Genomic DNA, 22,077 nt, shown 5'->3' with positions numbered 1-22,077 from the left:
CCATCTGTTGGGAGAAGCTTGAGGCCCCCCTTGTAGCTTGTGATACCTACTACGCCTAGCGCTCGACCAAGCTTGTGGAGCGACTCGAGGACAGGGCCCAGAAGGTGGACGACATCCTTGAAGAAGAGTGTCGCGACCTCATCTTCGTGGTAGTGACCCGTGTCTTCAGCCACCTCCTTCACCGCGACCCCTCCTTCGACTTCAGCAAGGTGATAGGCCCTGTCGTCGAAGAGGGAAGACCATGTCAACGTGCTGCTTGGCAGGTTTTATTGTGGCAGCGACGAGGAGCCCGATGAGACCGCGGCGGACACCGGCAACATTGGCAGCGATGCCTCTTCTTGAAGTTTTCTTTAATTGTCCTGTAATATACTGAAGCTGCCTCAGCGGAGGCATGAGACCATGGTTTTATTTGTTTGAACATTTAATGCCTGTAATGAATGCTTGCGATCCCGCGGGGTTTCTGTGACGCCCGGATAATTAAGCTACAGTAATCCCCTATTAATGATGCCACATCACCACTGTTACTGTTGCTAATATCACTTAGACTCAAATCGGTTCGAATTCAAATTTAAAGTAAAGTCAAAATTTAAAGTTTTCATAATGTCAAAACTAAAATGTTCATCATGTGGCAAATATTCATTTGTTAATATTGATGCTGAACCAACATTTTTTAAAAGTGTTTAAAATGCCCTTAAGGGTATAAAACATGGGCTAAAATATTTCCTTAAATGCTTTTTAAATAACAAACAAATATAAACTATTTAATTAATGTGCCAAATTAATGATGGCAGCGGCATAATTACAAATGCTAGTGTAGGGGCTAGTGTTGTATTTCTAAAACTAAAACTAAAAAGAAACTATTTCTCTCCCTAATAATAAAGCACGGATTGACTTTGTCGGGTTCACTGTCACAATAGCTTTCTTCTCATATCATAATACGCTTTTATGATTTGTATGAACAAAATCGTAATATAAACGAGGCGGTACTAATTTACGTGATTGGGTCGAAATAATGTTTCACGCGTTCTATTGGGCCTGGAGCTGTAGAATTGGGTCTTGGGCCTTGGGCTAAACAGCAAGAGAACGCACGAGCTTGGCCTTCAAACAACAACGCACTGCCTGAACGCATAGGGACGCACGGCGTACGGCGCCGCCGCCACGCGTTGCCGATCTTCATCTCCGACTTCTCTCTTGTGCCGCCCCCGCCGCTACCTTGTTCTCCTTCCCCTCCCCACCCAGCCCCAATCTTCCCCGGCGCCACCCTCAGCCTCCTCCACGTCCAACCTCCCTCCGGCGGCCGTGTCCGTTTTGGATCGGATCCGCGTAGGAGACCTACTCCAACACGTAGCCATGGGTGTTCGACCTGGACTCCGCATAGAATTCGCTGGTATTAGACGAAAGCCTCGATTAGAAATCCAACTAAATTGCATTGCAAGTCTGCAAGTTTGGAACTGTCCAATGTCGCCTCCACCCACTTTGCCGGAAGACCACCCAATGTCGCCTCTGTCGACTTCGCCGGAAGACAATCCGCTGTCCAACAATGTTCCACAGTTCGCTGAAACTTCGTCGGCCGGTTCTCCACTTGAGGTATATAGCCAAGGAGGATCAAAATCATGGTCTTTGGTTTTCTGCAACATGTTCATTGCTTCAAATATGTCTATGGTCTTATTTTACTACTAGTTGTGAATGTGGTGCATAACACTCTGATGTTGAAAACGTGGATTAGGTCGTGTAGTATAAGTATAGCACATATAATGGTTATAGGATGGAAACTTTGTATTATTTTGCCGTCGTCTTTCGTTTCTGAAACTAGCTGCAGCAAGTAGCAATCTGAATTGATGCAAGCAAGTAATTAATGCCTTGATTAGAAAAGACAAGGTCAAGCTCGCCGATGTCTTCCATGGGAGCTGAGCAGGTAGCAAGCAGCACGGGTGGCATCATTGGCACGAGCGACACGCGTCTGCTAGCCACATCAGTTCGTTGCTTTGCGGCTCGAAGTACATTCACGGCCAGTGTTAGGGCATGTGGCTACTTGCAGCCCTGCCGCCGTCTGCGCTTACTGCACAGCGGTGCTCTTCCTCCGCTGTCGCGTGCTTTCGCTCCAGCTCTGCATAACTCCTTCCTCTCTACTTCAATAGATGAGATGTCCGAACCTGTGGCAACCTGCTCCTTTTGCCCTTCCATGACGTGAGATCAAAATATTGTTGTTTTCTCTGGTGACTGCAGTTCGGGTCAAGCCAAAGAGGGGTTAATCTCTAACAATCTTTAGCAAGAACTCGATCCACTCATCTGGTCTAACTTCCACCGCTGAAATTCTGCATCCACATCTTTTGAAAGCCCTTGCTGAATTTGTATGGTAAGAGTGCTCCCTCCTGTTATATACATTCCATTGAGTACTAAATAAATTATTTTCCGGCTAATTGAATAGAATTTAATTAGGAGGGCAAGTAATTATGGGTGATAACTACTTAGGCTGTGTTCGGTTTCTCTCTGCTCCGTTAACTCCGCTCCCGGAGCGGACCATCCTTTAGCTTAATTAGGCGGAGCTGCCAAAACCCAACTCCCCAACTCCACGGAGCGGGGAAGTTCCGAACAGGGCCTTAGTTTATTTTTGTACACTTAGAGTCCTGTAGTATTTTGTAATTGGGCTGAGATTTGTTGTCTGAATCTAGATTTTTATTCTTAGAGTCTCTCTCCATGAACACCATATGTCGTCCGCCCATACTCCACACTTCGCCGGAACTCCGTCTGTCGGTTCTCCACTTGAGGTATGTATGAAGCTAACCTTGGAATTTCCGGATAGTCGTCTACACGCCCATGTTTTGTTTGCACCAGGTCAGGTCATACTCCTTTAGTACGTTTTTTTTACTTTTTTGCTGGGAGGCTTAGCGATGTAATATGACGATGTTCTTCAGTCAGCACTACTACAGCATGCTCCTCCCTTTACTTGTATTTGTAGGGTGCCCAGTAGTTTGTTCTACTATTGAAAGTATTTTCTTCAGTTGCGGAAATGTAAGCTTGGGTACCAATTTTACACCAAATTTGTGTCGAACTATCGATAGTGAATGTCTAAACTTGAATGCTAGACCTACTTATGGTTAATAGATCTTGTTGTTCTCAAGACTCAACTATGGATGTCAAAATGTAGATACTGGATGTCTAAACTTGAGTGCTAGACCTACTTATGGTTAATAAATCCTGTTGTTCTCAAGACATAACTATAGATGAACAATTTTGCAAACTTTGTCTGTTGGCATAGACTCAAGCAAGCACCTCTTTGAGTTGTACTTGCCAGATTTAGGAGTTAGTTAATCCTCTTTGTTCCTATTGATGCACATGAATTTGGATATATGATTATTGGTTCATGTTTGATCTATGATATACACGTGAATAGGTCGAGAAGGTGGAGCTACAATTAAGCACTTGTTGTACTGGGTCGGTATATGACATATTCTCTATTACCTGAGTCAACACCCACTGCAGAGCATAGGGCTTGAACATGGGTAGCAGGCTGGGTGCACGCCCACGCATACACCTATAGCAAACTCGACGACCCATTTCTCAACTAATCATAATTCATAATGACATGACCTCTTCGAAACATGCTATTTGCATAGTATCTTGAACGATGTTATAAAAGATTAAATCATAACTGTAAGAACTGAAGTTTGTTCAGTCTCTTTGTGCAACCAGTCATGCCATGGCTTTTCATAATTAGGTAACTAAATAGATTAATCATTAGGTAAAGATATACTGATATTTATTTGCAATGATTTCATCTTTCTTTTCACCTCCCTGTTCTTCTTGCTGGTGGTTTTGATTTTAATCAAGCAGTCCAAAAGTCTATTGGTAAACAATGTTGTGTTATGTTGCGTTTGTTAGCGGGTCTAATTAACAATTTGGGCTCTAGAAAAATGATAAAAATCATTGTGTTCCAATTCAATTAGAGGCTTATCTGATACCTATCATATTCTTCGTTCGTTATTCAGCTTGTTGTTGTGTGTATGTAGCAAAATCCCAGATGCTATAGCTGAAGCAGCTTTTGTTCGGTCTTGCTCTTCTGTCCATTTTCTTCATTTTTATTATGACAACAACATTGTAGTTTAATTATGGCTGATGTGTACGCCAGAAATAGGCGGATCCGGAAATGGTTAATTAGATTAGAATGTAAAATTTTGTCATACCGTCACTATGCATGTGCTGAAGTTCAATACATAGGCAATCAGCTGAGCTATTATTTGTCTTTCATTAGTTTATTTTTCTTCTTTCCATTGGATGAAGTGTAGATTCTTTTCCTGGTCTTTTGATGGTCTGCTAGAGTGTGTTTTGACAATGCTTTAGGCCATGTTTGGCTGCTAAGTTATTTTTATTGCAGAAATAATATTCAATTTAGAGACACAGACATAGCAGACGCGACCATGTTGTATCCAAGGTGGCATCCCCACATCATTCAAATTCCTTTTCTCTGTCATGCATAGATGAACTTAATTTGGCAGGTGTAGAGTTGTCGGCAGAGGATATTACTATTGTGGCATGGGTTCACTTCATATATACAAGTGCAGTGTTACCTTTAGAAATTTCATGGAAGTATTTGGTGGTGTTTTCTCGCTCCTGATTGTAGTCAATCCTTACGAAGGATGGTGTATGGACCAGGCAGCCGTCACGTTCAACTCAACAAGATTATTTTTTGAAGTTTTAATCATTGCCTTGCCCAGGTGCGGTTCAATGGTAACTCACCTAAGGATTGACCACGTTTGAACGCACAGATGGCGTGGATCTGTGGGGTCTTTAGCCATGTTTATCAGACTAGCAGTGTATGATTTTTTTCTCCCGTTGCAATGCACAGGCCCTTTTGCTAGTAAAAGTTTAAAAGAGAAAAGAGAAAGCAAAAAAAGAGGCAAACTATCCCCCTGCCCCTGTGGGCCTTAGCCCATCAGAGTCAGAGGCCCAACCGAACGACCCATGCCCCCCTGCTGAAACTGCTGCAGCGACCGAGACACCGGGGGAGCTCCCATTGAATCGCCTTGTCGATTGACGCCGGAGTGGATAAGGGTGAGGCCTCGGGCTCCTCTCGTCCCCTCCCCACTTGCCCTCACGCCCCCTCATCCCCTCTCTCGCTCTTGCTACACCCCCTCCTCCAGATCCAACCCCATCCGATGTCGTCGTACCCATGGTTGCCCTTGTCGGCGTGGCTACCCTCCTCCCCGGGGCTTGAGGACATATCCCTACGCCCGCCGTGGCCTGCTTCGTGGCCTGGACCCACGAGACCAAGCCGGAGAGCCCTAGATCACGGCGCCGTAGATCCTCCCCGAGCCCGCCGTTGCACCCCTACGGGATCCTGGTGAGTCGCCCGTCCAACCCCTCTGTCCCTCCACTTCATTTGGATGCCGTAGGCCGCCGTCACTGTCGTGCCCGAACTCCCACGTACGCGTACATGCGTGCAGCTACTGCCCTGCTCTGCTGCAACGCTGCTGCTGCGTTGCTGCGGCCCTCGCCCGCAGCTGCCGCCTAGTCCTCGCGCCGGACATGCCTGAGCCACCCCCGCGCTGCTCGCCGCCTTGCTGCAGCAGCCACGCGCTGCTACCCACCGCGCCCGCCGCTCCGCTGCTACTGCTCCGGTGGCCTGCTGCTGCTGTCATCTGCCCCGCCGCTGCAGTTGCTGCCTGCCGTGCGGCTCCGCCGCGCCCACGGCTAACTGTCGCCGCACCTACTCCGGCGCGCTCCTGCGTCGCTCTTCTTCTTCTCAGTCGTGCCGCCCGCCGCAGCCTCGCTCGCCGCACCTCCTTAGCTCTCTCGCTCGCTTGCACTGTCTGCCGTCTACCGCGTCGTCACAGCCGGCCCTCTTGCTTGCCCGCGTCGCTGTCCCGCAGCCCCGTTCGTCGCCTCCACCTGCCGCCCACTGGTGGCGCCGTGCCATGCCCCGGTGGCCTCGCCCCGCCCCCCCTGGTCGAGCTTGATGCCGCGCGGGTTGTGCCCGCTGGCGCCCAGCACGCGCACCCAACGCCCGGTATGCCCCTGGGCCTATGACACAGGGGGGCTCCCCCAAAACTAATTAAAAAAATATATTTTTTTAAAAATAAATAATTATTTAATTAATCAGTAAGTTAACTAATTAAGATAATTAGCTTAGTTGACTACCTAATTAACTGTTAATTAGCTAATGACTCTTTGACAAGGGGCCCCACCCCCTATTGACCAGTCAACATTGACTGGTCAACTGGGACCCCTGTCGGTGTCAAAACCGACGAATCTCGGGTAGGGGGTCCCGAATTGTGCGTCTAAGGCTAATGGTAACAGGAGGCGGGGGACACGATGTTTACCCAGGTTCGGGCCCTCTCGATGGAGGTAATATCCTACTTCTTGCTTGATTGATCTTGATGATATGAGTATTACAAGAGTTGATCTACCACGAGATCGTAGAGGCTAAACCCTAGAAGCTAGCCTATGATTATGATTGTTGTCATCCTACGGACTAAACACTCTGGTTTATATAGACACCGGAGGGGGCTAGGGTTACACAGAGTCAGTTACAGAGAAGGAGATCTACATATCTGAATTGCCAAGCTTGCCTTCCACGCAAAGGAGAGTCCCACCCAGACACGAGACAAAGTCTTTAGTCTTGTATCTTCATAGTCCAACAGTCCGGCCAAAGTATATAGTCCGGCTGTCCGAGGACCCCTTAATCCAGGACTCCCTCAGTAGCCCCGAACCAGGCTTCAATGATGATGAGTCCGGCGCGCAGATTGTCTTCGACATTGCAAGGCGGGTTCTTCTCCAAATTCTTCAGAGTACCTGTCGTAATGAGCAGTGTCCGACTTCCCATTAATGTTGCACTCCTCGGCTTCTGTGCTTTTATAATGGCTATCTCCACGTGTCGAGCGAATGCGAGAAGTCGGGGCATTCATACATTTGCCACCCTGACCATGTAAGTAAATCGTCTATTTGAAGAGACGGGGATCCTCAGATCCAAATCACACCATCTCCTCCCAGCGAGTATCCATCAGAGCGCGCCCGAAAAATCCATCCCATCATGGCCGGCCGTCGCGGCTCCTCCTCTCGCTCCCGTAGCACTAAGCCAGGTGATTGGGAGAAGTGTTCCATTCCCCACAGCCGATTGGTAGAGTTGCAGACCCAGGGGTTTCTCCCACCTGTATACATGGTCCCTGTCCAAGCCGGACTAGCCACTTATAATGGCGGGGCGCAAGCGGAGAGTTTGCACAACCTGTCCAAGGGGGAGCGGGTATGCCTTGTCCCTTACATACTAAGGGGATTTGGATTTCCAATCCATCCGTTCCTTCGCGGGCTCCTGGAGTTTTATGGCCTCCAGCTGCATAACTTCACACCCGCCTCCATTTTAGACATCGCAGGCTACGTTGCCTTCTGCGAGCTATTTTTGGGCTGCGAAGCTCATTTCGAGCTATGAAAGAGGCTATTCTGCCTTGTACCCCGCACTCAGGAGGGGTCGGTATAAGTGGGCGGAGCCGAAATATGGCGCATCGCCGGGACCGGATACCTGTCCGGTACTCCGAAGAAGACATCCGAAGACTCGCCTTCGGAGTGGTTCTACATGGAGGACATCCCTCTTTCGGACCCTATCTGGATGGGCCTTCCTGAGTTTGTAAATGCCCCGTTGAAGAAACGCCACAGCTGGCGCCCTCGGAGCCCCTAGGAGGAAGATAACAGAGAGGTCCTTTTCCTGATGGACATGATAAAGATGCTGGCCAAATCAGGACTGACAACAATTGAGGTTATGTCAATATGTATAATGCGGGGAGTGCAGCCACTTCAATATCGGGGGAAACCCATGTGGCACTTCAATGGAGAAGACGATGCCACCCGCTGCGGCCGTAAAGGTCCGGACTCCGCCACCGCTTTGGAGAAAATACTGTCCGATTTGTACAAAGGAGAAGAAGAGGAGTTCATCCGTATCAAGCCACGGGATGGATTCTTCATGTACAACCCCCCAAGCTGGGTGAGCTGCTATCTTTTATTCCAGTCTTTCCCGCATTCTTTAGCACAAATATTTACCTTGCCAATTCATAGCAGGAACTGCGAAAAGCCATGAGGGAGGTTCACAGCCCGTCTCCACAGCCAGAGGACCCCGACCGGGCCGTCGACCCCGGACTTGAAGAAGATCCGGACCTATTTGTGGAGCTCGTCGACATGACATTTTATAAGTTAAGCTGTGATGGTGCCTTGGTGGCCATCATAGTTGATTATCCTGGCCTACTCCCTGTATCACATGTAAGTAAAGCCGGAGTCCCAACTTCCAAAAAGGATCCCCTCTTTGCGCCTTACCCACCGCACATGTATTGCATTTTACGGGGAAGGCCATCGGGACGCCGTGCCGAACCCGCGGTGACTCGTCAACAAGGGGCACCGAAGTCGGGTAGGCTTAAAAGGAAGGCGCTCAGGACCGAGACACCATTGCAGAGGTATGATTAAAAACCTGCTACGTAATTATCGTCTTTAAAATATAACGATGTCCATGGTTTCCTGGCAGAAAAAGCGCTCGCGAGACTTTATCCGGAGAGCCTGCCGGCCACGCCTCCACCAGCCGGACTTCGAGGCTGGACTCAAGGGCGGAGGTCAACGCGGGGACAACGCCGGACGATCTTCCTACAGAGGATGCGGATAGATTATCCGCTACAAACTCCGAAGTGGAGAGCGCCATGAATCATAGGCGCCGACGGGCCACAATACGCGACCCTAATTTATCTGAAGAGGCGTTCAATGCCTTCAACTCATGGGACGCGTACATCCGAGCTGCTCAAGATGGCCTCGCCAGAGCCACGGACCAGTATGTAAAGGATATACGGGTAAGAAAATTTGATAAGTATGTATATCGGTAGCCCCTGAAACTTGAAACAGTTGGCACAACTGATTTAAGGATCACTGTATGCATAGGTTCTTACAGAGAAGAATACCCAGCTGTCTAAAGAGCTGGAGGAGTGCAAAGCCCAGCTGCGGGCCGCAGTTGCCGAAATGGAGGAGTCCAAGAAGGCCCCATCTGGTAATACTTGTCTTGATCGGAATGAATGTAATGACGTGTACCAGTTAGTATTCGACATTAATGCAAATCTAACAATAGATTCTGCAGACAATCCCGGAGGTAATCCGGAGATCGTACCGGGGGATGAGCAATATGTTGAACGGCAGCTAAAGGCTGGCGAGCGTGCTTACAAAGGTTATACGGGAGAAAAATGATCTCCAGGACGCGAAGACCCGGCTGGACGTTGAATTGAAAGATGTTCGGGCCCAGCTTGCTGACTCCGTGAAGGAGAATAAGAGGCTTCGACGTGGCATTTTTAGTAAGTGCTCGAATGAACCTTTATAAAGTTCGGCGAAGAAGCGGGCTAACAGAATTATGTCTGTAGGTATGCTGACAGGTCGTCCAGAAGAGGAGATGCCCGGATCTGCAGGCGATCTTCTGCAAGAGCTCTCGCAACTGCATGGACAAATTCGGCAGGTGATGCATGGTATTGCCCAGGCCTTGAGGCTGTCCGCATCCCTGCTCGTAGGCATGGGAGAGCTCGTGGAGATGCTCAAGGGAGCGCGACAGCGCTTCCTATTATGGAAGATATCGGCCTGCCGACAAGGTGCAAGGTAGGCCTGGGCCATGGTGAAGACACGATACACCAAAGCTGACCCGAACCACATGGCCGAGGTCGGACCTGTAGGGTCAGATGGGAAAGAGATCCCCGTCAGTCTGGTATATGACCAGGTAGCATTAGCCGCAAACTATTCCCAACAGGATTGTAGGCTAGACAGCCTGTTGGATGGTATAGAAGAAGAATTTAGTCAGTCTAAGTGACTTTGTACTTCAAAGGACATATTTTGTCCCTAGCCGGATTGTAAATCATTTGTCTTGGTGGACCTTTTCGCTTCAACCTCTGACCCGACAGTCTGGAGTGTATCCGAATGCTTGCTTAGTTATGTAAAAACCGGGGCATGCGTGGAAACCAGACATAGGGGTCATAAGTGCTTGAACAGACAAGTACCTAACTAGCTATGTTATATTACATGGATAGTAAGAAACATCTTCCAGGGAGAATAGTTCCGTTAAGGGTTCCGTTCCCTGGGTACACATGCATTAATGTGCATGTCCGAACTGCGAAAAATGACGCAGGATATAAGCATCCGAGGGTATGTATTGCAATAAATGAGAAACATCTTTTTTTCACCGATTGAATATTCCCTTAAGAACTCTAGCTTTCGGCTTCACCCAGTCTGAGGTACACATCCGGCAGACCTGGTAGTAACAATCGCAGAGGTGCTCCCCTTATGCCCTAGCCGAATTAACGTGAATGTAGGGCATAAACACAAGAGCCAGGCAATCCAGTTTGGACAAAACTTAAGTCATATCGATGCATATAATGGTGAAAAAAGGTACATATGGAGGAATGACGCATATGTGGTGGGCATAAAGCCCAGAAGATAATTATATTACGCTTCTGTATAAGAAGCCCCCAGGTATATTGAGCACGCATAGCATGGCAGGAGTGTGCGGTCGAAGCATACTTGAAGCTTTTAAGGCTATAAAAAAGAAAGAGAGAGAGGGTTTAACTTAAAAAAGAAAGGCGGAGGTAAGGAGACAAACACAGAGTTCGGCACTAGGCGTAAAATCTTCGGAGTCTGGCCGCGTTCTATGGGTTCGGCTCGAGTCGATTATCTGATGCATCACGCAGACGGTACGCTCCTCCGGTGAGAACTTTATCAATAATGAAGGGACCCTCCCACTTGGGCTTGAGCTTGTCCTTTTTCTTCTCTAGTAGGCGTATAACGAGTTCGCCAACGTTATAAGTTTTGGACCATATTTCCCTGCTTTGATACCTTCAAGCCTGCTGCTGATAGAATACGGAACGGGCCTTTGCGACGTCACGCTCCTCCTCCGGGGCATCTAAACTGTCCTGCCAATCCAGCTCGGCTTCTCTCTCTTCATACATGCGCACTCGAGGTGAGTCATGAATGATATCGCAGGGTAGCACTGCCTCTGCGCCGTACACCACAAAAAATGGTGTGTATCCGGTGGTAGATTTGGCGTGGTTCGCAGCCCCCATAGTACAGAGTCGAGTTCTTTAACCCAGTGCGTATCTGATTCCTTCAACGATCGCACTAGTCTGGGTTTAATGCCGCTCATAATAAGACCGTTTGCTCGTTCGACTTGATCTTTTGTTTGGGGGTGATAGACGGAGGCATAATCGAGCTTAATGCCCATTTTGCCGCACCAAGTTTTCACCTCGTCGGCTGTGAAGTTTGAGCCGTTATCGGTGATGATGCTGTGGGGGACACCATAACGGTGTACGACCCCGGATATGAAGTCTATCACTGGTCCGGACTCGACCGTTTTAACTGGTTTGGCTTCTATCCATTTAGTGAATTTATCCACCATGACCAAAAAGTATTTCTTCTTATGGCTTCCTTCTTTAAGGGGTCCAACCATATCGAGCCCCAGACCGCAAAGGGCCAAGTTATGGGGATTGTTTGGAGAGCGGTAGGTGGCATATGGCTTTGATTCGCAAAAAGCGGCAACCGACGCAATGTTGGACAAGGTCCTGTGCGTCTGCCTGGGCTGTCGGCCAGTAGAAACCTGTACGGAAGGCCTTGCTTACGAGTGCCCGAGCTGCGGCGTGGTGGCCGCCGAGTCCGGCATGAATTTTGGCCAAGAGCTGCCGCCCTTCCTCTTCGGAGATGCACCTTTAGAGCACTCCAGTCGCGCTTTTCTTATAAAGCTCTCCCTCGTGGACCTTGTAGGCTTTAGAGCGCCGCACAATGCAACGCGCCTCATTTTGGTCCTCAGGGAGTTCTTGCCTATTTAGGTAGGCTAAGAAGGGTTCTGTCCACGGGGCGATGACAGCCATAATCACGTGGGCCGAAGGTGTTATTTCGGTGGCGGAGCCTCCGATTACATCAGAGTGTTCGGGATCTGGGGTTGTGTTCGGATCCGGACTGGCATTGCCGGTCTGCCCTTCCAACACCACGGATGGCTTGAACAACCTTTCCAAGAAGATACTAGGTGGGACGGGGTCGTGCTTAGCGCCGATACGGGCGAGGATATCAGCCGCTTGATTGTTTTCTCGGACCACATGGTGGAATTCGAGCCCCTCGAACCGAGATAATATTTGGAGGACGGCATTGCGGTAGGCCGCCATTTTTGGGTCCTTGGCGTTGAAGTCTCCATTTATTTGGGATATTGCGAGGTTCGAATCCCCACACACTTCTAGGCGTTGAATGCCCATGAAGACTGCCATCCGAAGACCATGCAACAGAGCCTCGTATTCGGCTGCATTGTTAGAATCTGTGTATAGTATTTGGAGTACGTATTGTACTGTATCTTTGGTGGGGGATGTCAGGACAACGCCTGCCCCTAGACCAGCGAACATCTTAGAGCCGTCGAAGTGCATGATCCAATTGGAGTACGCGCCGTACTCTTTAGGGAGTTCGGCTTCTGTCCATTCGGCGACGAAGTCAGCCAATACTTGCGGCTTAATGGCTCGCCATGGTTTGTATGTGGTGTCGAACGGGAGGAGCTCGATGGCCCACTTAGCAATCCGGCCCGTGGCATCGTGGTTATTGATTATATCGTTGAGTGAAGCTTCGGAGGCCACCGTGATTGAACACTCTTGAAAGTAGTGTCGTAGTTTCCGGGATGCCATGAAGACCGCGTATGCTATCTTTTGATAATGTGGGTACCGTGACTTGCATGGAGTGAGGACAGTAGATACATAGTATACCGGCTTTTGAAGCAGGAATTTGTGTCCGTCCGTCTTTCGTTCGACGACGAGCATTGCGCTTACAACCTGATGTGTTGCAGCTATATATAACAACATAGGTTCATCGATATTTGGCGCGGCTAGGATTGGATTGCTGGCCAGGAGGGCCTTTATTCTTCCAGTCCGGCCGTAGCCGCATCCGTCCACTCGAAGTGTTCGGTGTGTCGTAGAAGGCGATAGAGAGGTAGTGCCTTTACTCCTAATCGGGAGATAAAGCGGCTTAGAGCAGCCACGCATCCAGTTAATTTCTAGATTTGCTTGAGGTCTGTTGGGGTAGCCAACTGTGATAGAGCTCGGATTTTAGCCGGATTTGCTTCAATTCCTCTATTGGAAACGATGAAGCCCAAGAGCTTTCCGGCAGGTACGCCGAAAACGCATTTTTCCGGATTGAGCTTGATGTCATATGTTCAGAGATTGTCGAACGTAAGCGTCAAGTCGTCTATTAAAGATTCGACATGTCTGGTTTTGATGACCACATCGTCTACGTATGCCTCCACTGTTTTACTGATTTGTGTTTCCAAGCATGTCTGAATCATGCGTTGATAGGTTGCACTCATTTTGAGTCCGAAAGGCATGGTGTTAAAACAGAAGGGGCCGTATGGAGTGATGAATGCCGTTGCGGCTTGATCGGACTCCGCCATCTTGATTTGATGGTATCCGGAGTATGCGTCGAGGAAACACAATGAGTCGTGTCCTGCGATAGCGTCGATGATTTGATCGATGCAGGGGAGGGGAAGGGATCCTTAGGGCAAGCCTTATTGAGGTCCTTGAAATTGACACATATGCGCTAGGATTTGTCCTTCTTTGGTACCATCACCAGGTTTGTTAGCCAGTCCAGATGTTTTTTTTCTCTGATGAATCCGGCCTCGAGTAGCTTGGCTAGCTCTTCTCCCATGGCTTGTCGCTTATGTTCTGAAAAGCGTCAAAGAGTCTGCTTGACCGGCTTGTATCCCTTTAGTATGTTTAGGCTATGCTCGGCTAGCCTGCGTGGGATACCTGGCATGTCTGAAGGATGCCAGGCGAAGATGTTCCAATTCTCGCGCAAGAACTCTCACAGTGCGGTGTCTATTGTGGGGTTCAGCTGTGCCCCAATGGATGCTGTTTTTGTAGGGTCCGTTGGGTGGACCTGGAATTTGACTATTTCGTCTGCTGGTTTAAAAGAGGTGGACTTGGGTCATTTGTCGAGTATCACATCGTCCCTGTCCACTGTGGAGCGCAGCGCAGTTAATTCTTCGACCGCGAGAGCTTCGGATAATGCCTCCAAGGCTAGTGCAACAGTTTTATTTTCGGCGCGGAGTGCTATGTCCGGATCACTAGCTAGAGTGATGATTTCATTGGGCCCGGGCATCTTGAGCTTCATCTACCCGTAATGGGGTATAGCTTGGAAGCTCGTGAATGCATCTCGCTCTAAAAGGGCGTGGTATCCACTACTGAACGGGGCCACTTAGAATGTGATTTCTTCGGACCTATAATTCTCCGGCGTGCCGAATACCACATCCATTGTGATTTTTCCCGCACATCGTGCCTCCCGACTAGGGATGATTCCTCTAAAGGTCGTGCTGCTTTGCTCAATGTGGCTCTTGTCTATCTCCATTTTGTTGAGAGTTTCCTCGTAGCTGAGGTTTAATCCGCTGCCACCGTCCATGAGCACTTTACTAAGCCGGAAGCCGTCCACAATTGGACTAAGGACCAAAGCGGCTGGTGCTTGGACTGTTCGGAATTTAGGTTCGTCACTAGCATTGAAGGTTATGGCCGTGTCGTTCCATGGATTTATTGCTGCAACAAGGCAGACTTCGGCGAGGCTGCAGAGTGCTCGCTTACGCCTATTGTTTAAGGCGAAAGTCTCGAAGACTGTCAGTACTGTGCTCTGCGGTATTGTTGACAAGGAGATCCTCGCCGCTCTTGGCCACCTGCCAGTGTATCCAACATGCTCTAAGGCTGTGTGTTGGTATGATATCCGGTGTGCTATGAATTTTGCATGGCCTGTTGAGCCATCCCTCCAATACGGTTCCACGCCCTGTAGAGGGTTTTGGCTTCTTTGTAATTGGATTGGGTGACTTGCGAGAGCGCACCCTTTTAGTTCGGACGAGGGGTTTAGTGAGAGCCGGAGGATCCCAGAATTTTGTTTGGGTTTTCTAGGCGCTTTCCATCGAACATTACTTCTGTACTATGGCCGCCAAGTCAGCGAAGTGTGCTATGTCATGGCGACTTATGGCGTTGAGGATTCCCTTGTTCATGCAGTTTTTGCAAAAGAATGAAATTGCTTCTTCCTCGCTACAGTCCTTGACCTTGCTCATTACAAGGAGGAATCTGGCCCAGAAGTGATGTACTGTTTTTTGGGGCTCTTGTCTAATATGGGAAATATCACTTGTGTCTGGGTGGGTGGGTAGAATTAAGTCCAAATCCTGACCCGATCTGAGACCCAGGGGCAGAGGAGCTCCCGAGCTTGGTAGCTCGGACTCCGGGATGTTGCCCAATATTTCTGGCCCGCTGCCCGATTATAGGTTCGGAGCCTGGGCCATGTCCTCCCGTAGACGGGTATCCGGCTCGGAGAGCTCGGGAATCCGGACATAGTTCGTCCTCAAAATAGAGGAAGAATCGCTGCATTGTTCCTCCACCACCGCTATCTGATGGGTGACCGGCGGAGAGTTAATCTCCCCTTGGTCAGGTTTAAGCCCGATCTGATCATAGTCCGTAGCGACTCCCAGGGCGGTGATGCGATCCAAGAGCTCGTTTAGGGAGGAGAGCTTCATTGGATCCATCTGCTCGGTGAATTCCGAGCTGACGTGGAGGCTGTTCTTGATGACCCGAGAAGTCATCGTCGGCGCAGTAGCCGAACGGGCGATCATGATGAAGCCGCCCAGCTGGAGAGTCTGGCCTACAGCCAGGGCTCCCCCAGAGGTGATGTTGTCCTTGACAACAAGGCGAGCCATCAAGCCTTATCGTGACAGCACAGTGGAACTCTTAATGAAAGCACCAATGTCGGTGTCAAAACCGGTGAATCTCGGGTAGGGGGTCCCGAACTGTGCGTCTAAGGCTAATGGTAACAGGAGGCGGGGGACACGATGTTTACCCAGGTTCGGGCCCTCTTGATGGAGGTAATACCCTACTTCCTGCTTGATTGATCTTGATGATATGAGTATTACAAGAGTTGATCTACCACGAGATCGTAGAGGCTAAACCCTAGAAGCTAGCCTATGATTATGATTGTTGTCATCCTACGATCTAAACCCTCCGGTTTATATAGACACCGGAGGGGGCTAGGGTTACACAGAGTCGGTTACAGAGAAGGAGATCTACATATCCGAATTGCCAAGCTTTCCTTCCACGCAAAGGAGAGTCCCACCTGGACACGGGACGAAGTCTTCAATCTTGTATCTTCATAGTCCAACAGTCCGGCCAAAGTATATAGTCCGACCGTCCGAGGACCCCTTAATCTAGGACTCCCTCACCCCCCGGACCCACATGTCATCCTCTGGTACGCTTCTGTGTACACAGAGCTGGGTGCCCCTAGCAATTTAGTCATTTATTTTGAATTAAATTAAGTTGCGGAATATTATTAAAACTTTGAAAATTAATAGAAAATAATCCGTAACTCGGATGAAAAAGTTTTATACATGAAAGTTGCTCGGAAAAATATGAAGAATCCGAATACGCACTCCGTTTGTCTGTCGCATGCCCCTATCATAGTGAACATGGAACCGCCCCCTCCGTTTCATCTGTCCAAAAATGCCAAACTTCCAGAAAACATTCCCGGATGTTTTCCCCCTTCGCCGATATCGTGTAACACTGCATTAGAACACCCCTAGCTCTGCCTGTAGTCATGTCATGCATCGGTGTGCTTTATATTTACTGTTTCTTCCCCTCTTCTCTCCGGTAGACCGCGAGACTGCTGCTGATGCCCCTGTGATCGACTACATCACCGATGACCCTCCTTCCTTTTCAGCAGAGCTTCCAGGCAAGAAAAACCCCTTTGATCATTCTCATATCACCTATTCCATTCTCTCTCATACTTGCATTAGATTTTGCTACTGTTATTGATTGCTCCTATTCTGATGCATAGCCTGCTTTTGTATCCTACTCATTGTACCTTATCTGCTTATCGTAAAATGCTTAGTATAGGTTGGTTAGTGATCCATCAGAGACCTCTCACCTTGTCCTAGTTGCCTCGGCTTGATGACCGATGACTCGATCAACGTGATCGACGTGCAGAGCCCGACACATCACCGCACACCCCCTTAGTTGTACGACTCTGCAGAGGTACTATCGAGTGCCGAGGGTGATACCTCATAATGCACTCCTGATGATAACTCTGTAGTGTATCTATTCGGTCGTGGTCATCGAGGGTGATTCCTCCTTCACCACTCCTGATACGACTCTGTCGTGCAACCCCTCAAGTGTGAACCTCGAGGGTGATTCCTCACCTTGATGATTACATCGAGTGGAATCCATTGAGGGTGATTCCTTGGGTTTCCCCCTTGATGTTTTGGACACATGGTTACCTTGACTTTACTTCAGACCCTTGTTAAAGTCGGGCTGGCCCAGTGAGCACCCGCAAGAGATACTTGTGAAAGTCAGGCGGCCCCAGAGAGCACCTGCGAGATGTTATGGTGGCGGCTGGCTGTTTAGTGGTACCACCCAGGAGGGGGTGGTATCTCCGGACTTGTCTCGACAGCCGTCACTTCTTTTAATTGTTAATGCACTAACAAGTTTGGGTATTTGTTCTGAGTTGGCCACTGGCCTATACGCACTAACCACCACGCAAGAATAGTTATGGGCACTCGGCGTCATAGTATCAGTCAAAGCTTTATCAGACGTGCAGTTCAGCATTGCGGCACGGCTTGACCGACACCATCCATGACTGTGGTGGAGCCTGGTCTGCCCTGCTCACAACGACCCAGAGTGCAACGGGTGATGGGCCCAAGACCGCATAGTGCTTAGGATGTAGACTGGCAGAGACCTCCCTGCTGAGCCTAGGTAGGGCATTGACCCAGGAAAGTGTGTCCGACCAGAGTAATCAAGCATGTTGGGTAATGTGGTGCACCCTTGTAGGGAAGAATATCTATGCGAATAGCCGTGTCCTCGGTAATGGACGTTTAGACTTGTATCACGATCTATTACAACTAGAAATGGATACTTGATACATGAGATGGATAAGTTGGCTCCGGGATTGCTCTCTCGGAGGGTGTCAAGGAAGGATCTCTGGGTGTTAGTACTACAACATGTTTGTTAATTATAAACTGCTATTCTGTACTCTTCTGAATGCTGCAAGATGGTTGAAGACGCTTGAAGATGCTAGTCTTTGATAGGCTAGGCCTTCCCTTCTATTCTAGCAGTCTGTAGTATAGTCCACAGATACAACCCTTCCATTGGATACCAATGCATACTTAGTATAGATCTTATGCTTGTGAGTACTTTGGATGAGTACTCATGGTTGCTTTGCTACCCCTTTTCCCCCATCTTTCTTCTTTATGGTTGTTGCAACCAGATGCATCCCAGGAGCCAGATGCCACCCAGCCGACTACTACTACTACTACTACCCCGAGGGTGCCTACTTGTCACGCCCAATATGCGATACTATCCTAAAGAGACTCGAAGGTCCCACCAAGGATAGAACCGCATATTGAAACACTTTTGCAAGGTGGATATTATTACATCAACATTACATAATAGATGTGGATACATACAAAAAGCATACAATGCCACACGGATACAACATCATCTTACATAAGATCAACATCTGACTACGGATGAAACACAAACAGAAGCTCAAATGACATCCACCCTGCTAGCCCAGGCTGCCGACCTGGAACCTATCCCCTGATCGAAGAAGAAGCAGAAGAAGAACTCCAAAACAAGCAAACATCGCTCTTGCGTCATGATCATTCCATAACCTGTACCTGCAACTGTTGTTGTAGTAATCTGTGAGCCACGAGGACTCAGCAATCCCATTACCATGGGTATCAAGACTAGCAAAGCTTAATGGGAAAGGAAGGGGTAAAGTGGTGAGGTTGCAGCAGCGACTAAGCATATATGGTGGCTAACATATGCAAATAAGAGCGAGAAGAGAGAAAATGGAACGGTCGTGAAGCTAACAATGATCAAGAGGTGATCCTGAACTTCTACTTACGTCAAACATAACACAAAGACCGTGTTCACTTCCCGGACTCCGCCGAGAAGAGACCATCACGGCTACACACACGTTGATGCATTTTAATTCGGATCTGGTGTCAAGTTATCTACAACCGAACATTAACAAATTCCCATCTGCCACATAACCGCGGGCACGGCTCTCGAAAGTTTATACCCTGCAGGGGTGTCCCAACTTAGCCCATGATAAGCTCTCGCGATCAACAAAGGATACACCTTCTCCCAGGAAGACCCGATCAGTCTCGGAATCCCGGTTTACAAGACATTTCGACAATGGTAAAACAAGACCAGCAAAGCCGCCCGAATGTGCCGACAAATCCTGATAGGAGCTGCACATATCTCGTTCTCAGGGCACACCGGATTGTCCAAACTTCCGGCAGGCCAGCCCAGAGTTGCCCCTAGTGGCCACCGGCGGCTGACAGGTTGGACCAACACTCACGCCGAGCACTGGCCTGGGGGGGGGGGTAAAAATAAGATGACCCTCGGGAGCGCGTCTCCCAAGGGAAAAAGGGCTAGGTGAGGCAAATGGTAAAACCAAGGTTGGGCCTTGCTGGAGGAGTTTTATTCAAAGCGAACTGTCAAGGGGGTCCCATAAATCACCTAACCGCGTAAGGAACGCAAAATCCGGGAACATAACACCGGTATGACAGGAACTAGGGCGGCAAGAGTGGAACAAAACACCAGGCATAAGGCCGAGCCTTCCACCCTTTACCAAATATATAGATGCATTAATAATATAAGAGATACTGTGATATCCCAACATAATCCTGTCCACCATGGAGCAATCTTCAACTTCACCTGCATCTAACAATGCTATAAGAGGGGCTGAGCAAAGCGGTAACATAACCAACCAACGGTTTGCTAGGAAGGGTGTCAAAGGTTAGAGGTTCATGGCAATTTGGGGAGGCTTGAAGAACAAGTTATAGAAAGCGCAGCATAGCGATAGAACGAAGCAACTAGCATAGCAATGATAGTAGTGAGATCCAGGGTAGCGGCCATCTTGCCTGAAATCCTGCAAGGAAGAAGAATGAGTCCATGAAGAAGATGAAGCCACGAAGACAAACCACACGTAGACGAACGCATCCTCACGATCGCAACGAAAACGGGAACTATTGAGAAGAAGCACACAACATGGTAAACACACCACACATAGACAAGACATGATGCACAACCAAGCATGATGCATGACAAAGCTAGATGAGGCTACTCATGGCAAGAGATGATGCAAACAAGAACAACACATCAAGGCAAGTTTAAATGAGGCCGGAAACAACACATAGCAATTCCGGTAAGTCCTCATATGCAAATTTCAAAGTTGGTCCAGATCTGAACAAACATTAAGTTGAAGTTGTTTAACAGCAAGTTAAGATGCACCAAGATGATCTACACGAGATTCTAGCCAAGTTGCATATAAAGTTCATTTAATTCGGAGCTACGACCTAGAAGATATGAGCAAAACAAGTTAACCATGGCATTGATGCTAAATGCATCCAAACATCAAGCAAACACCTCAAAACAAGGATGCAACATGATAATATGAAACTACATGCGAAATCAAGCAAGTTTCATATAAATCACACTCAAAACGGAGCAACGGTTCAACACGTACACTCTATACAAGTTAAGGACAAGCTGTCCAAAACAGCAATTAGGCATATTGCAAGCATCAAAACAATATGCTACAGCATCTCAACGTAATAACAAAAGGCATGGGCATGAAGTACAGGTAAAGCATGACAAAACATGAACACTGAGCTATCTCCAAAAAACACTATAACATGCTCAAAAGGACGTGGCAATATTGCAAATAATAACAGTTTCAGGCTTGGCAGAAATAGCATCAGGTTGCAATGTTTAGAGCTATCAAACAACATGCTACAGGAACTTATCATGGCAACCAAAAGCATGGCATGAATCTACTAATCTCATATAACAAAAGTCCCTTACTGACCATGAGCCAAAAAGGCACAGAAGATATGATGGCACCCATGTAAACATGGCAAATGATATGACAGATTCATTCATGGCAGGAACAACAATAAGTAGGCATGTTGGTGAGCTTGAACCACTCACCACAGAGCAATACATGGCATGAAAAGGCAACCAACAGTAATAAGACATGTTCGTGAAGTTAAGCATGGCAAGAGCAAGTTCATAGGGTGCATGGATCACTAGCAAAACACATGGAAAAACTGAACTTAAGGTTAATCAGGCTGACAACAACATTATTTAGCAAGTTTGGAGCAAGATAACAACAAGTTACAGCAGGCTATAAATGCAACCAGGGGCATGAATGGATAGAGCATGACATGTAGTATAAAACATCCTTAGTGAACATCTCTAGATTATGCATAGAATGACTTGTAGCAGCAGGTTTACATAACAACAAAATATAATAGAATCAGCCTAGCAAAACAGCAACAGTAGGTACCCTACTTCACGAGATCGATGCACTCAGTACAAGATCCACAAAAATATAAGGATAGCACCTCTGTGAAGATGGAATGACATAGTTCAAAACACATGTAGACATCGAGCTCATAGGATGCATACATCAAATGCAACAAAAATGACAAATCCTCAAGTTATAACAGTTTCAGCAGATTAACATCATATAGCACTCTTGCAACGAAGATTCGGGCATCAAGATGTACTCAAATGAACATGATGCAATGGAATGAAATGAAGTACTCATCGATGCAAACAATTTGACATATTACACGCACGAAACGGAGCAGTATACAGCAAGTTATGATGCGATGAACATGGCATGATAATGTCAGAATCTCAGGGACTTAGCAGTTTTTAGCTGGACCGAAAGTGAGCGTTGCATAACTATTTTGTGCACAGGACGGAGAACAGGGGCTGCTCACCCATTGGGCTTCGGCCCAGGATGGAGGGGAAGGCAGGCCGGGGTGTGGGCTTGCTGGGCCGGCGGTGAGGTCGGGCCCACGCGGGCAAGCGAGCAGGGGCACGAGCGCTCGCTCGATCCCGAGCGAGACGAAGGCGGCAGACGGCGGCGGGGCTCCGGCAAGGGCCGGCGAGGCCGGAGGAGGCCATGGGGGCGGCGTCGATGTCCAGATCCGGCGAGGGATCAGCCGGATCCGACGATCCCGAGGCGAGGGAGGCCGGCGACGAGGTTCCTGGCGGCGGT

At 48.4% G+C, this 22,077-nt stretch overlaps 1 long non-coding RNA gene across 1 annotated transcript; it reads left to right on the top strand.

The window, feature by feature from the left end:
- The first annotated feature begins 1,111 nt into the window (after positions 1 to 1,111).
- LOC119321776 lies at positions 1,112 to 4,699 on the top strand. The gene is made up of 2 exons (XR_005155198.1): positions 1,112 to 1,587; positions 2,687 to 4,699. It is a non-coding gene; the product is annotated as an uncharacterized LOC119321776 (long non-coding RNA).
- Positions 4,700 to 22,077: the final 17,378 nt, after the last annotated feature.

Source organism: Triticum dicoccoides, chromosome 6B (genome assembly GCF_002162155.2).
Source record: "Triticum dicoccoides isolate Atlit2015 ecotype Zavitan chromosome 6B, WEW_v2.0, whole genome shotgun sequence".
NCBI classification, from domain to species: Eukaryota; Viridiplantae; Streptophyta; class Magnoliopsida; order Poales; family Poaceae; genus Triticum; species Triticum dicoccoides.
Note: the sequence above shows the minus strand (reverse complement) of the source record. Positions and strands in the feature narration are given on the sequence as shown.